Here is a 14,974-nt window from a genome sequence, read left to right as displayed (position 1 = left end):
CACATATCCACTAAACCCAGTTCCTGGAAGGCCGCTTAAAGCGCCTTACCGAAGACTCCCCCGATGAACTGTGTGGATGCGTTCTGTCGAGTGTTGGATCCCTTATCAGATTCAAATCTCCCAATAGGATTACGTCCCCCTTTGCAAAGATTTCCAGTGTCGATAGTAAGGAGTGGAGGAAGTCTAATTGTCAGGAGTTGGGCACATAGACTACCATGAATGTACAGGGTCATCCTCTCAGCTCCCTCCCTCACCATCAGGGATATACATCCCTGCATTATGAGTTTTAGTGGCTTGGGGCTGGAACTGAACCCCTGTGTGAAGGAGGAGGACCACCCATTCTGCTTAGAGGTATGTGAGGAGCGGAAAATTAGTGGGTAGGCTTTATGCTTCAGGCGGGGCTCTTCACATTTTTTGAGATGAGTTTCCTGCAGTGCTGCCACCTTAATGTTATGGTCCGGGAAAAATTTCCAGAGGCGCTGCCTCTTGTTAGGGGAATTAAGGCCCCTAACATTCCATGTCATGCAGCTAACTGCCATTCAGCAAAGGATGAGTGCAATCCCTGCTCAATGTTCATCTTCCCTTAGTGCTGCCCCCCTCCCCAGCCCCGTGCATTGCCCTAATAACTACAAGCATACTCATGACCACCATGACATCGAACTTACATAACGAATAATAACAAGAATTACGAGTCAGGAGGTCCTCCATCTCAGAGGAGTACCCCTCAATGAGTAACTCCAGGGGCGAGCCTACTTCCGTTCCCCCAGCCCCTTTCCCATGACTTTTAAGGCATTTGAATACGGGTACTTGAATAATGTTAAACTGAACACACACTTTAACCACCACGAGGCAAATGCCTCTAAGTGATTGCCTTCATAAGAGCCTCAACCTCTGGTGTGTCAGATGAGAGGCACCTCCCTTGTACCTCCCTCCTCTGAGCCCCCCGTACCATACCTCAGGCGAGGGCTATTCCACTGGGCAGAGAGGAATGGAGCTAAAGCAGCGGACCATAGATTCCATAAATTTCAGTCTGGTGCCTTCTTGCCCCCTCACCCAGTCGTCCGCCAGGGGCCTCAGCCTCGTCCCTCATTGGGTTGCTCCCCGTCATCTTCCCTCTGTGTTGTCGCCTGTCTTGGGGAGGATATCTTGACTCCCAGAAGGTCAGCGGCCTCCTCCAGTTCCGTGCAAAGTAGGTGTTTATTATCCAATTGGAAGGCAATGCCAAAGGGGTTGGTCCATCGGTATTTTATTTGGCGCTCTCTGAGGGTTTCAGTGATTGGCTGGAATTGCTGTCTTCGAATTAGTGTGGCCTGGGCCACATCCTGGATGAGAATGCATGATGATTTCTGGATTGTTACTTTGTCTGCGCTTCTCGCTTTCTGAAGGACCATTGCTTTTACTTTGAAGGAGCTGTATTTTGCCAGAACATCTCTTGGTGTCCTGTTGTCCCTTTGAAGTTGCAGCCCGACTCTGTGGACTGGTTCCAGCCGAACCTCTGGGCTCTCCTCACCCAGGACAGTAGAGAAAAGTGCCACCATAAATGCCTCCAGGTCCGGGCCCTCGCAGCCTTCTTCCAGGCCTCTGACCCTTATGTTGTCTCTTTGAGAGCAGTTTTCCAAGTCCTCGCACTTGAGCAAAGAGGCCCGCAACTGGCCTCGCAGGTCTGCAGTGTTCTCCTCTAAGGGTTTCATAAGATCAGCTTACGCCTGACATTTCATCTCGAGATCCAGTGTCCATATTCCAATCAAGTCCACATCAGTCTGTAGGGCCACCAGCTTCCCCTCATTTCTACTTTGAAAGTTTCAAAGGAGTCATCCATGTCAGCCTTGATGTCTTCATGTAACTCCTTTCTAAACTCTCTTCAGGAAGCCAATAAGTCCTCCCTTGTTAGCGCCATGCTGCCTTTGGGTTGCGCTGCTCCTTCTACTGCTGCCCCTGCGCCTGATGAGGCAAAGTAGCTGGAGACTTTATTATTGTGGGCTTTTTTCAGTGGCATACTGGGGCAGGGTCTTTGGTCAGCACGGGGCCACCCGCCAGTCAGCCCAGAATGTGCCCGATGTCAGTGTCTCTGTACAGGATGCCCCCTGTCCGCTTCGTTCCCCTTGTGAGTTGCTTCGAGGCTTCCCCTTGTAGTGTCAGCAAGAGCTCCGCAAGTGCAGGAGCCCCGTATGTCCCCCCTATACTTCTTTGCTCTGAGCACTCACTTCTTCTTATGTGGGCTCTTCTTCTAGGATAGATCAGTCAATGGCAGCCTGCTACCTCTAATATACAGGTCCTGCTGGATATGAAGCGACGCCTCTCCAACATAAGCCTCTTGGGCCTTGCTCGCCGTTCACTTGCCTCCCCGCTGCTGCCATCTTGAAGTCCGGCACTGACCGGTGGAGGCCGGGTGACCGGAATCAAGCAGTTCACACCCACGCTTCCAGTGAGCGTCTTCCACTGGAGAGGGGGGACCCGCCGTCTCCCATATGCACTCCACCCGCTACTGGTGCGTCTTCCAGGCGGTCAGGCTCTTTGCTGGGTCGGCCAGGCCCGGCCTGACTGGAGGACCTGCATTACTCATGGCACCCTCCTGCCCCACACAGCCCTCTTCCAGCTCCTGTGTAAGCATTGCCCATCGTCACACGGGGCCTCGCTCGACTCCGCTCAACTCCTTCTTCTGACAACGGGCCGTGTCTGCAGTGTCCCAGTGCACTCGCCGGCACGGACCATTTTAGGATTCTTACCGATGCACAGGCCTTATCGTGTCCGTCTCCTGGTGGCAGTGATTCGCACCTCTCAGAGGTTCTCAACCCTCCTCCGGTGGACCCGCCACATATTGCTTCGCCTCGGGTCGGTCTCAGCACGTTTTCAAGCCCCTTTTTTCACTACATCAGAGGGGCAATGTTTTGAATTTATTAAGTTTCCCATCACCAGAATACTGCTGTTGTCAAATCTGCACTTTTTATTTATAAATCTCTCTTGCATGGTATACGGATCCTCTTGTTGGTTTTGTCTCTTTATGAAATGTAATAATGCAATTTTATTTTAAAATAGCACTGTCAAATCTATGATTTAATTTTACAAAATGTAAAGAAATTATAATACTAAACAGCGCAGATATTTTTTAACAATTTGGCACCGTTCAGTTGCATGATAATGTCTGCTCTTTGTGGACCAGGATGTCTTTCTCTTTCAATTGCTTTGCTGGCCTGCTGCATATCAACACAGATGCACACTAAACTTCAACTGTCATTTTTGGGCACTATCACTATGGTCGAAACTCAAGGTATAGGACCGGTGGAGAGCTCAATGATGCCATGCTTCAACAGCGTTTTCTAGTTCTTTCTCAACAGCTTCTTGCAAGTGGAGAGCGACTCTGTGGTGCCACTGGACACCAGGGCGAATGTCCTCATTGATGTGAAATCACACTTTAAAAGTCTCGAGACTGCCCAGACCACGAAATAATGACAGAAACTGACTCACAACTTCAGATTGAGTATGGCGGTTGTAATTGAGAGATATCAGTCCCATGTCAGCAGCAGTGGCAAAAATGAGTATGCATGAACTTGACGAGGCTCCTTCAAGAACGCGGATTGGGACTTGTACTGATACTTTTTTATGTCTCCATGTTGCCATGAATGACCCTTGACTCTGCAATGGTTTAGAAGCAGCCCACATGTATACTTTTGGTAGGCTGAGCTTGGCACGGGAGATAGGCTGTTGAACTTTTTGACTGGCATGATATTAATCAATGCACCACTGTCTATGATAAAGGTAATGGAGCAACTGTCAACTTTCGTGTGTTGGTTCAACTTTCTTGGTAGCAGATGAACCTACATGTGCCTGTCGTTCTTTGGTTGATGCTGTCTTCACACATCCATCTTCCTCACTGGCACATGATAATTAAGCAGACAGGCCTTTGTAGGATGAACTTGATGCCAATCAACTTTGTATGGTTGCAACTGAGCCTGTAACCAGGCGAGGTCGCCCCCCAGACACCACTGCTCCTGCTTGCCTGCCGCTGCCTTGCCTCGTGTTTCTTCGTTTTTCCTGCTTTTTGCCCGGACGACCCAGCCGCCGCTGGGCCGCCCTTCTGACCGTTTTCCCGCCGCTGCCTCCCTGCGGCCCGACCCCTCCTGCCCACTCGCCCACTACGGGCAAAGAGGAGTGTACACAAGACTCTGTCACAGGTTTGAGACCTCCATCGACTTTTTATCCCACCAGAACTGTTGACATTTGAAAAACTTGTCCTGATGGGTGTAGGGGGTATGAAAAATGACCATAATCACATTCCATATAATATCAGCCTAGAAGAACGTAAAGCCCTGGGTAATCTAAAAAACGACCAGTCAGTAATCCTTAAACCAGCAGACAAGGGCGGTGGGATTGTTATATAAAGTAGAGATGATTATGGCACTGAGATCAGGAGTCAGATAAGAGAAGAAAGACACTACAAAAAACTTGATATGAATCCTCTAGCAAGCATTAGAGAACAAATCCTCAATCTCACCGCCGAAGGAGTCAATCTAGGCTTCATCAGCAAGAAGGATTTTGAGTACCTCAATGCTGATCACCCAAGAACCCCTGTCCTGCACACGATCCCAAAAATACATAAGAGTACCACCAACCCTTGGGGGCGCCCAATACTCTCTGGTTGTGGCTCTATTCTCGGACCCATTGGAAAGTATATAAACTTCTTTATCAAGGACTTTGTTCTATTACAAGACTCATATGTCCGTTACTCGATGCACATGATAAACCTACTAGAGGGCAGACCCTATAACATAGAGGATGAATTGCTAGCCACCCTTGACATCACTTCTTTGTACAATAACATACCGCAAAGAGAATGCATACAAGTTATTAAGGACCTCTTGGACACCAGACCCAGACCCATACAAGTACCCACCTTTTTTATTGTCGCACTCTTGCACATAGCTCTCACACACAACTAATTCGTATCAGAAGGCAGTTATTACCAGCAGTGCTCTGGGACCAGCATGGGAGGAATTTTTGCTCCCAATCTAGCCAACATATACATGGACTATGTGGAACACACATATGTCTTGACCAACATCAATATGTACCGCCCCAGTATCTCATGCTGGAAGCGGTACATAGACAATATCTTCCTTATCTGGTCTGGAAGTGATACCGAATTCAGAAATTTTGTCACATACTTGAAATCAGTACAACCACATCTTACTTTTACTTCCACCATCCACAAATCCAGTGTGGTCTTCCTTGACTTAAACATGCAATATGAAGATGGTCGACTATACACATCCTTTCATAGGAAACCCACTAAGCGCAACACGCTGCTTACGTACAACAGTCACCATCCGAGGGCGCTAAGAGATGGTTTGCCCTATGGCCAATTTTTAAGACTGCGGCACAATTGCGCCAAGAAAGATGTTTATATGAGAAAGGCTAACATACTGAGAAGTAAACTACTATCCAGGGGCTATCCCAACAAACTAGTAAAAAATTCCCTCAAAAGAGCATGGTTTTGCCCCAGAGAAACACTACTTACGCCCAAGGAGAAGTCCAAAATAAACAGACTAGTTGCGCAAGCTGTTTATCAAGAATATAGAGCCAAGTATTGAGGTCTCAATGTTCGCTTATAAAAGGGGCAGGAATGTAAAAGATCATCTCATTAGATCCTCTTTAGAAGGACCCCCGTACAAATCGCCAGATCACTACATGCCACATGGGTATTCCAGAAGTCAAGGGCCATTACAAATGTGGCAACTGTGTAGCACGTTCATTCACTTCCAACACAAAGACATTTGTGCATGGGAATGTCAAACAGAACTTGGAATTTTTTGCCAATTGTAACACAAAAAATGTGGTATACTGCATCTCCTGTCCATGTGGATTACCATACACAGGCCAAACCCAACAGTCTATTAAGGCACGCATTGGATAGCACCGCAGCAGAATTAGAAACTCTGTTCCCAATGCCCCGCTGGTTAACCACTACTCAGAGAAGCATCACACAGCAGATGAGATCAGATGGCAGGTCATCGACAAAGTCCAGGTCCCACCAGGGGGGGGACACATTTCCCAAATTCTACAACGACTAGAATGTCATTGGATTGAACGCACCAACTCAATCACAGAGGGGTTAAATTCCGCAGAGGAATGGCGTGGATTTGTTACCACATTAAGAGTCTAACCAACCTGTCAGGTTTAGTCATGATTTGGCTAAAACACACATAGACCGGAGTGAGAGGATCAGGCAGACCCTACAACATCAATGTGACACACGCTGGTATACACTATATGCTGTGCAGCACATTCGACAGTACATAACTGCATCACTTAAACTGTCATTCTTATGTACATTGAACACTATAGAACACACAAGCACGGTTGAAAGGACATTGTATGACCTTCTGATCATTATGCTATTAGGCTGACGTCTCGAAATTCTTTCCTGTATTTCAGCCTACACCTTATTTATCATCTGTATGTACAACTATTAACTTAGCTGCACTGTTTAATATGTGATGTAAATTATATAATGGCGTATGTACACTTGCCATACCATTTGCTGTATTATCAGAAGCTTACCGTGTAAAATGCATAACATCCCTAAATCACTTGAAGGATGTACCTCCCGCAATAGAAGTATTTTTACACTGCACTTCAATCAGGACTATTACCAGTCCCCGCTGAGGCTTCCGGTCTCCATTCTTATGTGCTCTTTATCTGTGATCACAGGTGTACAGTATACGGACAGTAGCTAAGTGCGTCCACTATGTTATTTGTGCAATGTACACCAAGCCTTATTTATATTCTGTATAATTTACTACGGTTATTGCTATTACCAAATAACTCGGATCACCACTCATAATTACTACTAACTGGCATAAGGGATCTCACTACTCCATGATCAGTATGGCACATTACATCGCTATAATTCATAACACGAACAGTCTGTCGTCCATGTCCATTCTCGACACGCAGTAGAACACAGACCCATGGAGCTCATCCGAGCTTTTCCCTCCACCCGAAGGTTTTAAACGGCCACTTAGATAGCTGGATCATTACAAATACCACGCGATGCCTGACACACACTGTCAATTGCTACTGCGCTTATCACAGGTATGCAATTGTTTCTCAAGTGGATGCTTAAATTACGCTGAAGCTTAACTCCCGCCATTCCACGTGTAGATATTAAAACACGCATGATATACTCTCCTTTACAGCACCAGAACTATCTGCGAATGTCTTTTACCAAAATCGAAGTAATCACATAGGCCTAGATGTAGGTAATTCCCATTTACAGACTCTTAAATACCGAATTTTACCGATTCGGTATTTAAGAGTCTGTACATGGGAAGGGGGCAGATTTAGGTAATTCCGAATTCAGGAATACCGAATCTGTAAGATTCGGTATTTACCGATTTGGTAAATACCGAATCGGTATTGCCCATTGATTCCTATGGGCCTTGAAGCCCATAGGAATCAATGGGCAATAACGATTCGGTATTTACCGAATCGGTAAATACCGAATCCTGCAGGGGGTGACACTTTGACACCCTTTAGCACCCCAAGTACAGGCTTGTGTGACATGTGGCACACATACATGCCCTAAGGGCATTTCTGTGTGTCACATGGCACAGGTGTGCATGCACAGATGTGCATGCACACCTGAATTCGATATTTTACCACACAATAGGATTGTGTGGTAAAATACCGACTCTTAAGGGCCTGTGGCACTCTTAGGAGTGTCAGCTACATATGAATTTACCAATTCGGTAAATATACCGATTCGGTATTTTACTGAATCGGTATATTTACCGAATCGGTAAAATTACCGATTCTTAAAATAACATGCCCCTACATCTGAAAACCCTAATACCGGTCGGAAACGGCTGAAATCGTCCGTTTCCGACCGGTATTAGGGCTCCTACATCTGGCCTCAAGTCTTTTAAATTGGCTCTCACATACACAGAGTGCCACTGTGCGCTTTCTGATAAGAACAACATTGCAATTTTGGCTGATGTTCTTTAGCACACCGCCATGCCGAGTCCAACACTCCGTGTACACTATTTCCTTTCAGTCCCCCGCCTCTCCTGAAACACCACTGTATTTAATACTCCAGCGCCAAGGGGCCGGCTCTAGCGCACACGTGTCTGCTTACTTCACCCTCACTTGGGGTGAGTGATCCTATGAAGACGTTGTCGTTTTAGCAACAGTCTTTCATTGCTGCTCTCTCTTCAAATGTGAGTTCTAAACCACTGAATTTTGTCATCATTCCACAGCTCCCGGCTGGGATCCCTGTGAGTGTTTTTTCACTGTATTATCATGGTGCCACCACTTCTCTCACTAGCAGCGCAAGCCCTCTTCAGGTATTCACACTTGTAATGCCTTCTATAGCCTCTCTACATTGTAAGATTCATTACACACAGATGGCCCACTAGCTAACATTGCCCCACCATTATTTCCCATAGGTGTCCCCACATTGTTCAGTCCTGAGGAGACCCTACATTCCCTAAGGGTCGAAACGCCGTCAACAGTTCAAAGAGGCAGACAGCAAACAACAGTTGCCTATTTTCCAAATTGTTGTAGGTAAATTGTATATACATTACATGGTCGCCTCTTCTTGATGAAACAAATCAAAAATAGAAACCTTCTTTTTTTATATGTCACTATAATGTCACTAGAGTAGGGTAGGTTCTATGATATTTTCACTGGGACACACAAACACCTGTTAAACTGTGTATGTATATATTGTGTACATTTTATAAAGTTGTCTTTACGTCTATATAAATCATGCAATGAAAAACCAAACTGGTCATGTGTGTAGACAACTTCTTTTTCTGACATCCAAACCACCCCCCATTTTGCCATTGTGTGTCATTTCTATCAAAAGTTTTTTTGTATTATCCCACATGAGCCGTTGTTTTCCTTCTTAATGTGATGAGTCTGGCAGCAGAATTCAGATTAGCCCTTAGTGAGGCCAATTTATCGTTGGGTAGTCCGACCAGGGTCACAAATCTGTAGTGCAAACGTGACATAACTAGGGATTGGACAGCTAGTTGCAGGTCAGCATGTGGGAGGAACAGTTTGATTTTCCTTAATGTGCTGAGTTAGTGATTGGTTCCTCTTGTTGTCGCACCGATTTGTTCATGCTTAGTCAGGCATTTATCCAGAATTAGGCCCAGTGACCTAGTGAAGGTAACAACCTATGGAGTGCAGTTGAGGGCTGTTAGTTGTTTGAGCTAATATTGAATGGGGACAGTATAATTCTGGGGGGCAAGCAAGAGGAATTCAGTATTGAGTGTATTTACCATAAGATGGTTGTGGGATAACCACTGTTGAATTTTCAAAAGAGCACAGTTAAGAACAGTGATGTCGTCCAGTGAAGAAATTTTCAAGTGCAATTGAGTGTCATCACCTCCAAGGATCTTGATGGTGATTGTATTATTATCAACTTCAGAGATCCTTGGGTGGTTGATCACATCCGGCGAGAACCAAGGTTTGGCAGACTGGGCGAAATCCAATCATTGGGCTTAGATTATTTCTACCCCTATGTGAATTGTGGTGCACCTTGTCTAGCTTTTAACCAACGTAGGGTGGGACCCTTTTGTGAAAATCAATTAGATTGGGTGTGCGCAATATTTCCACTCAGAAATAGGTTTGATCCACTGATGGGGCTGGTGGGGGTAGATTGACAACCGAAAGTCTCCACCTGGGATACAGAGGTTAATGAAATAGGTGGGGCTGAAATGTTGGCAAGGGAATGGTCAGATGAAGGACCAGCAGGGCCTGGAATGGTGGTTGATAGAATTATAAATCCACGTGTTACACCACTGATGGACCGCTATATTGTAGGCCAAGGTGGGGGCGATGATATCCAACTGGTAGTGAGCACTACACAATGTGTAGAAAGCACACAGCGAGAGTCATCAAGTAACCAATTGGATGGGTGTGCTTTCCGTTTGATTTCATGGAATATAGCAGGCCTTTCACGTGGGTTACAGGAAGAGGTATGGATAAAATACGTAGAAAGCTTTGAAATTTTCTGTTTCCAGGAAACCTGGAGCAGAAAGGATCAGAGCTTGGATGGTTTTCAATCTTTTAAGGTTCATGCTGAATCCTCAGCAGCGGCAAGGGCGAAGGGTGGATTAATAACCGCCATTTCTGTAAAGTATAATACAGTGAAAACATTGATGTTAGTGGATTCCCCCTTGTATCAGCTGCTTTTAGTCGTGAATTTATTTCCAGTCCCTTCTATTTTGATTAATTGGTATTATAACATCTTTGATCCCCGTGCCACATTTGTTATCGATAAACTACAGGAGGAACTAGCTAAAGCGATTAATAGTTCCTCTTCGATGTTTATTATGTGGGTAGGTGATTTCAATTTTACCTTATGTAAATTTAGTGGGTCTGGGGTTTGTGGCCTGGTAGACAATAATGACCAACCATTGGTGCATTTTAAGCATTCACCGCAAGGTGATGCTTTAAACAACATTATCGTAATAAATGATCTTTGCATTTTGGATATGGCATCTTTTTCCAAATCACTCCCAATCCCAACTTTTCTAGGTACTAGGGGTGAAATTAGTGTAATTGACTTTGCTATGGTCTCTAGTAGATATATACATTTTGTCGATAATTTTCAGATAGAAGTGAACCCTGCAAGTGACCATAACCCTTTAGTCCTGAATTTGTGTCTCATGATTGAGAGGAATCAGACCCGTGAACAGCGAATGAAATACAGCCAGAACCAAGGCGTAACTTTGAAGTGGGACAGGGTGGACGGAAAAAGTTGGAGGTAGAGATCTTTAAAGCAAACAGCTCAAATATAGAGATTTGCTTAACGCCTACCGCAGGGACGGAAACAGTAATTAAGAATTTTGAGATGCTTTGTGGAAATGTGGCAGGGCACCTACTTAAAAGGATGGGTGATAGAAAACGAAGGGAGTATAAATGGTTTGATGCTGCATGTTCTGCAGCACAAATGTCATTAACAAAGGCATTGCACCAAGTACCGAGGGATAAGGAGTTGGTCAAAAGTGCAAGAAAAGTATACAAGGATACCATTTTTAAGCAGAAATTAGATTTAAAAAGAAAGCATGGGATGACTTGGGAAAAGCCTCGGATCTTAGAGATAGTAGGTTATTCTGGGAGGTAATAAATTGTCCCTTCCTCAACAATGAGGAAAAAGGCAATATGGTTACCCATATAACGGGGGGACGTGGGAGGCCCATTACGCAAAATATTTTAATCCAAAAGGTGTTTCTCAACTAGCCAATAGCGATGGGCATGGTGATTCTTATTCTGACTCTGTATCAATATTTAGCCTTTCGCTTACTCTTTCAGAAGTTGAGGAGGCTCTAGGGAAAGGTATCTCGTTAAAGGCCCCAGGCCCAGATGCAGTTCCACTAGACTTCTTCAAATATAATGTCGAGGTGTGGGCACCTCTGTTACTCAATGTTTTTAGAGCGATTGTGGTAGGGCGCATCCCCACATCATGGAAGGAGGCGGTAGTCGTAGCAATTTTTAAAAAAGGCGACAAAAGTGACCCGTGTTGTTATAGGCCAATCTCGCTAATAGATGCGTCCTGTAAACTGGTGGGTAGGGTAATACTGGCGCGCCTGGAAACATGGGCTGAATCATCTGGCATTATAGTGGACTCACAGTATGGGTTCAGGAGAGGTAAGGGGACTACGGAGCAGTGCCTAAATTTGGCCTTAATTATGGGCAAGTACATGAAGGCCAAGGGTGTTTCAATTCGCCTGGCCTTCATGGACTTGTCCAGTGCCTTTGACACTGTATGTAGGGACAAAATATGGCGGATGATGGAGGACATGGAGTTTGAAGAACCTCTGGTTACCCTGCTTTGCAGATTGCATGCTGCCACTACTGTGACAATTAGATTTGGCCCAGGGGTAGAGAAGACAAAATCAATCCCTTCGACTGAAGGGGTTCGCCAGGGCTGTATTCTGGCTCCTTTCCTGTTTTAAGTTTATACAAATGGCCTGGAAAGTTTTTTGTTGAAAAATTGTTTAGATTTTCCTAAAGTAAATGATAAATATATACCTATGCTATCCTATGCTGATGACACTGTGTTAATGACCCTAACTGCTAATAGTATGCAATCTTGTTTGAATGCATTTAACAACTTTATGCAGGATTTAGATCTTAGGGTTAATTTCCCAAAGTCATTTGCTATGGTCTGTGGTCCGAAAGGGTCAAAAACCCGTAGCTTCATGGTAGAAAATCAAACCATTGAAAAAGTTGAACATTTTAAGCTGTTTGAGTTTAGCTAGGGCGGGAGAATTTCTCCAAGATCTTTCAGCAAGTCTAAGTTTACATCATTCCTCAATAAGGGAGCCACTAAATCAAGGTTTTGAGTGTTTTCTAGGAATCCTTTTGAGATGCATAGGAGCACGTGCATCGAAAATATCAGCAATGGAGTGAGTGTAGTGATCAGTGAGTTCATCCAGATTTTTCATGTTGGGGAGCGGCAGAAGAAGATTATTGCTCATGATAGTAAGAACATTTACGTTGACATGTCTCAGATCTCGAGACCATTGTTTGGTCTTACGAGGTTGACCTTGTCTAATCAACACCTTTTCCATGATGGGAAAAGAGATTAGAAGGTGATCTGACCAATCAAAATGTGATATGTCATCTAGTTGTATGATATTATCTTTGGCTATGATTCGATCTAGGCTGGAACGTTTGTTATGAGTAGGTATGTTGCAAGACTGGGTAAAGGTTAGGTCGAGGAGGAAAGAGTTGAAGGTGCAGATTAAAGGATTCTGGGGCATATTAGCAACAAATAGTGATAATTATCGCTAAATGTGCTTAGTACATTTTTTTTATCGCCGTCTATCGCCGGATATTATCACAGAGATAACGTGCTATTAGCAACGTTTATCTCTAATGCGATGAAATATGCGGTGATAGCGGCTCAATGCGTGAATATCGCAAGAAATCCAGCGATATTCAGGCATTAATGCCAATGGGGACTTAACCTGAATATTCACCTCCCATTGGATATACAGGTTAAGTCATGGTCTGAGCAGGCGTTAGGTTCTAGCATTAATCTAGCGTTAGGCGCGCCAAAGGCAAGCCGGTCTGCGCCCGTCTGCGCCCGTATGCGCCTGGACTGCGCCCAGCACCAGAATCCCTGGACCCCGCACCCCCGCAACGCCAGACTGCACTACGACTATGACTCCAGCACCCTCCACGCACTCAACACCGGACGAGACCACCCCTGCTACCGGGCCACCCCGAAGCGCACCCAAGGGCCCTTTACCTGCCGGAGGTGCAGATTCACCAGCATCCAGCCCACCAAACCACCTACCAGAGAACCCAACCACCTCTGCTGCATCCTCCTCAACACCCGCTCCACCCGCAAACACGCCATGGAACTCTGGGACCTCCTAGACTCCACCACCCCCGACGTCGCCTTCTTGACGGAGACCTGGCTGACCGCCACCTCAGCACCAGACATCGCCATATCCATCCCACAGAGCTACAAGATGACTCGCAGAGACCGCGCCGACGGAGTTGCAGGGGGAACCGCCATCATCCGCAAAGACACCATCAGAATCTTGCCCAAAACTGATGACACCCTCACCACCGCCGAGCACATGCACTTCCAGATCCAAACCGACCCCAACACCACCCTCAGAGGAACACTCCTCTACAGACCTCCAGGACAACGACCACAGTTCAGCGACACCATCGCCGACCTCATCAGCACCCACGCCCTCGCCTCCATGGACTACATCCTCCTTGGGGACCTGAACTTCCACCTCGAGAACAACAACGATGCCAACTCCACTGCCCTGATCGACAACCTCGCCAACCTCGGACTAAAACAGCTAAACGACGACATCCACCCACGCCGCTGGACACACACTGGACCCCATCTTCTCCACAAGCACCCACGTCTCCTTCAACCACACCACCGAACCCCACTGGACCGACCACAGATGCGTCCACTTCACCTTCAGGAAACCCACCACACACCACCACACCCAACAGCTGCCACACCGCTGCTGGGGCAAGGTCACCAAGGACCAACTAACTACCACCCTCGCCCTGAGACCACCCGCCGACCCCACCGACCCAGACACCGCCGCGACCAACCTCAAACAGTGGATCAACGACTGCACCAACACCCTCGCCCCACTTAAGACCTCCACAACCAACCACACCAACAAGAAAGCCGCCTGGTTCACCGAAGACCTCCGGACCTCCAAGCGCACATGTCGGAAGCTGGAGAAGAAATGGCTCCACGACCAAACACCTGACAGCCATACAGCCCACAAGAGCGCCACCCGCAGACACCACCAACTCATCAGGACCGCCAAGAGGACCGCCTTCAAGGACCGCTTAGACAACAACGCACAACACCAAGGAGATCTTCAGCATCGTGAAAGAACTCTCCAACCCCAGCTCCAACACCAACGACATCCCACCATCACAAGACCTGTGCGACTCCCTGGCCACCTTCTTTCACCGCAAGATCACCGACATCCATGACAGCTTCGACTCCGACACCCCCGCACCCACCACCAAGGCCACCACCCCTGCGACCACCACCCGCACCAGCCGCCTGACCGCCTGGTCCAACGTCAGCGACGAAGACACCATCAAAACCATGAACTCCATCCACTCCGGATCCCCATCCTGCCCCTGCCCTCACCATATCTTCAGCAAAGGCAGCACAACCATCGCGCCTCACCTCCGAAAGACAATCAACAGTTCCTTCGAGACAGCAACCTTCCCAGAAAGCTGGAAGCACGCCGAGATCAATGCTCTTCTGAAAAAGCCCAAGGCGGACCCCAAGGACCTCAAGAACTTCCGTCCCATCTCCCTGCTCCCGTTACCGGCAAAAGTGACATAGAAGATCGTCAACAAAAGTTAACCCGCTGCCTCAAAGACAACAACATCCTGGACGCTTCCCAATCCGGTTTTCGCAGCAACCTCATCACCGAGATCGCCCTCATCGCCG

The sequence above is a fragment of the Lissotriton helveticus genome, chromosome 4_1 (genome assembly GCF_964261635.1).
Source record: "Lissotriton helveticus chromosome 4_1, aLisHel1.1, whole genome shotgun sequence".
Lineage (NCBI taxonomy): Eukaryota > Metazoa > Chordata > Amphibia > Caudata > Salamandridae > Lissotriton > Lissotriton helveticus.
This window is presented reverse-complemented; position numbering follows the sequence as displayed.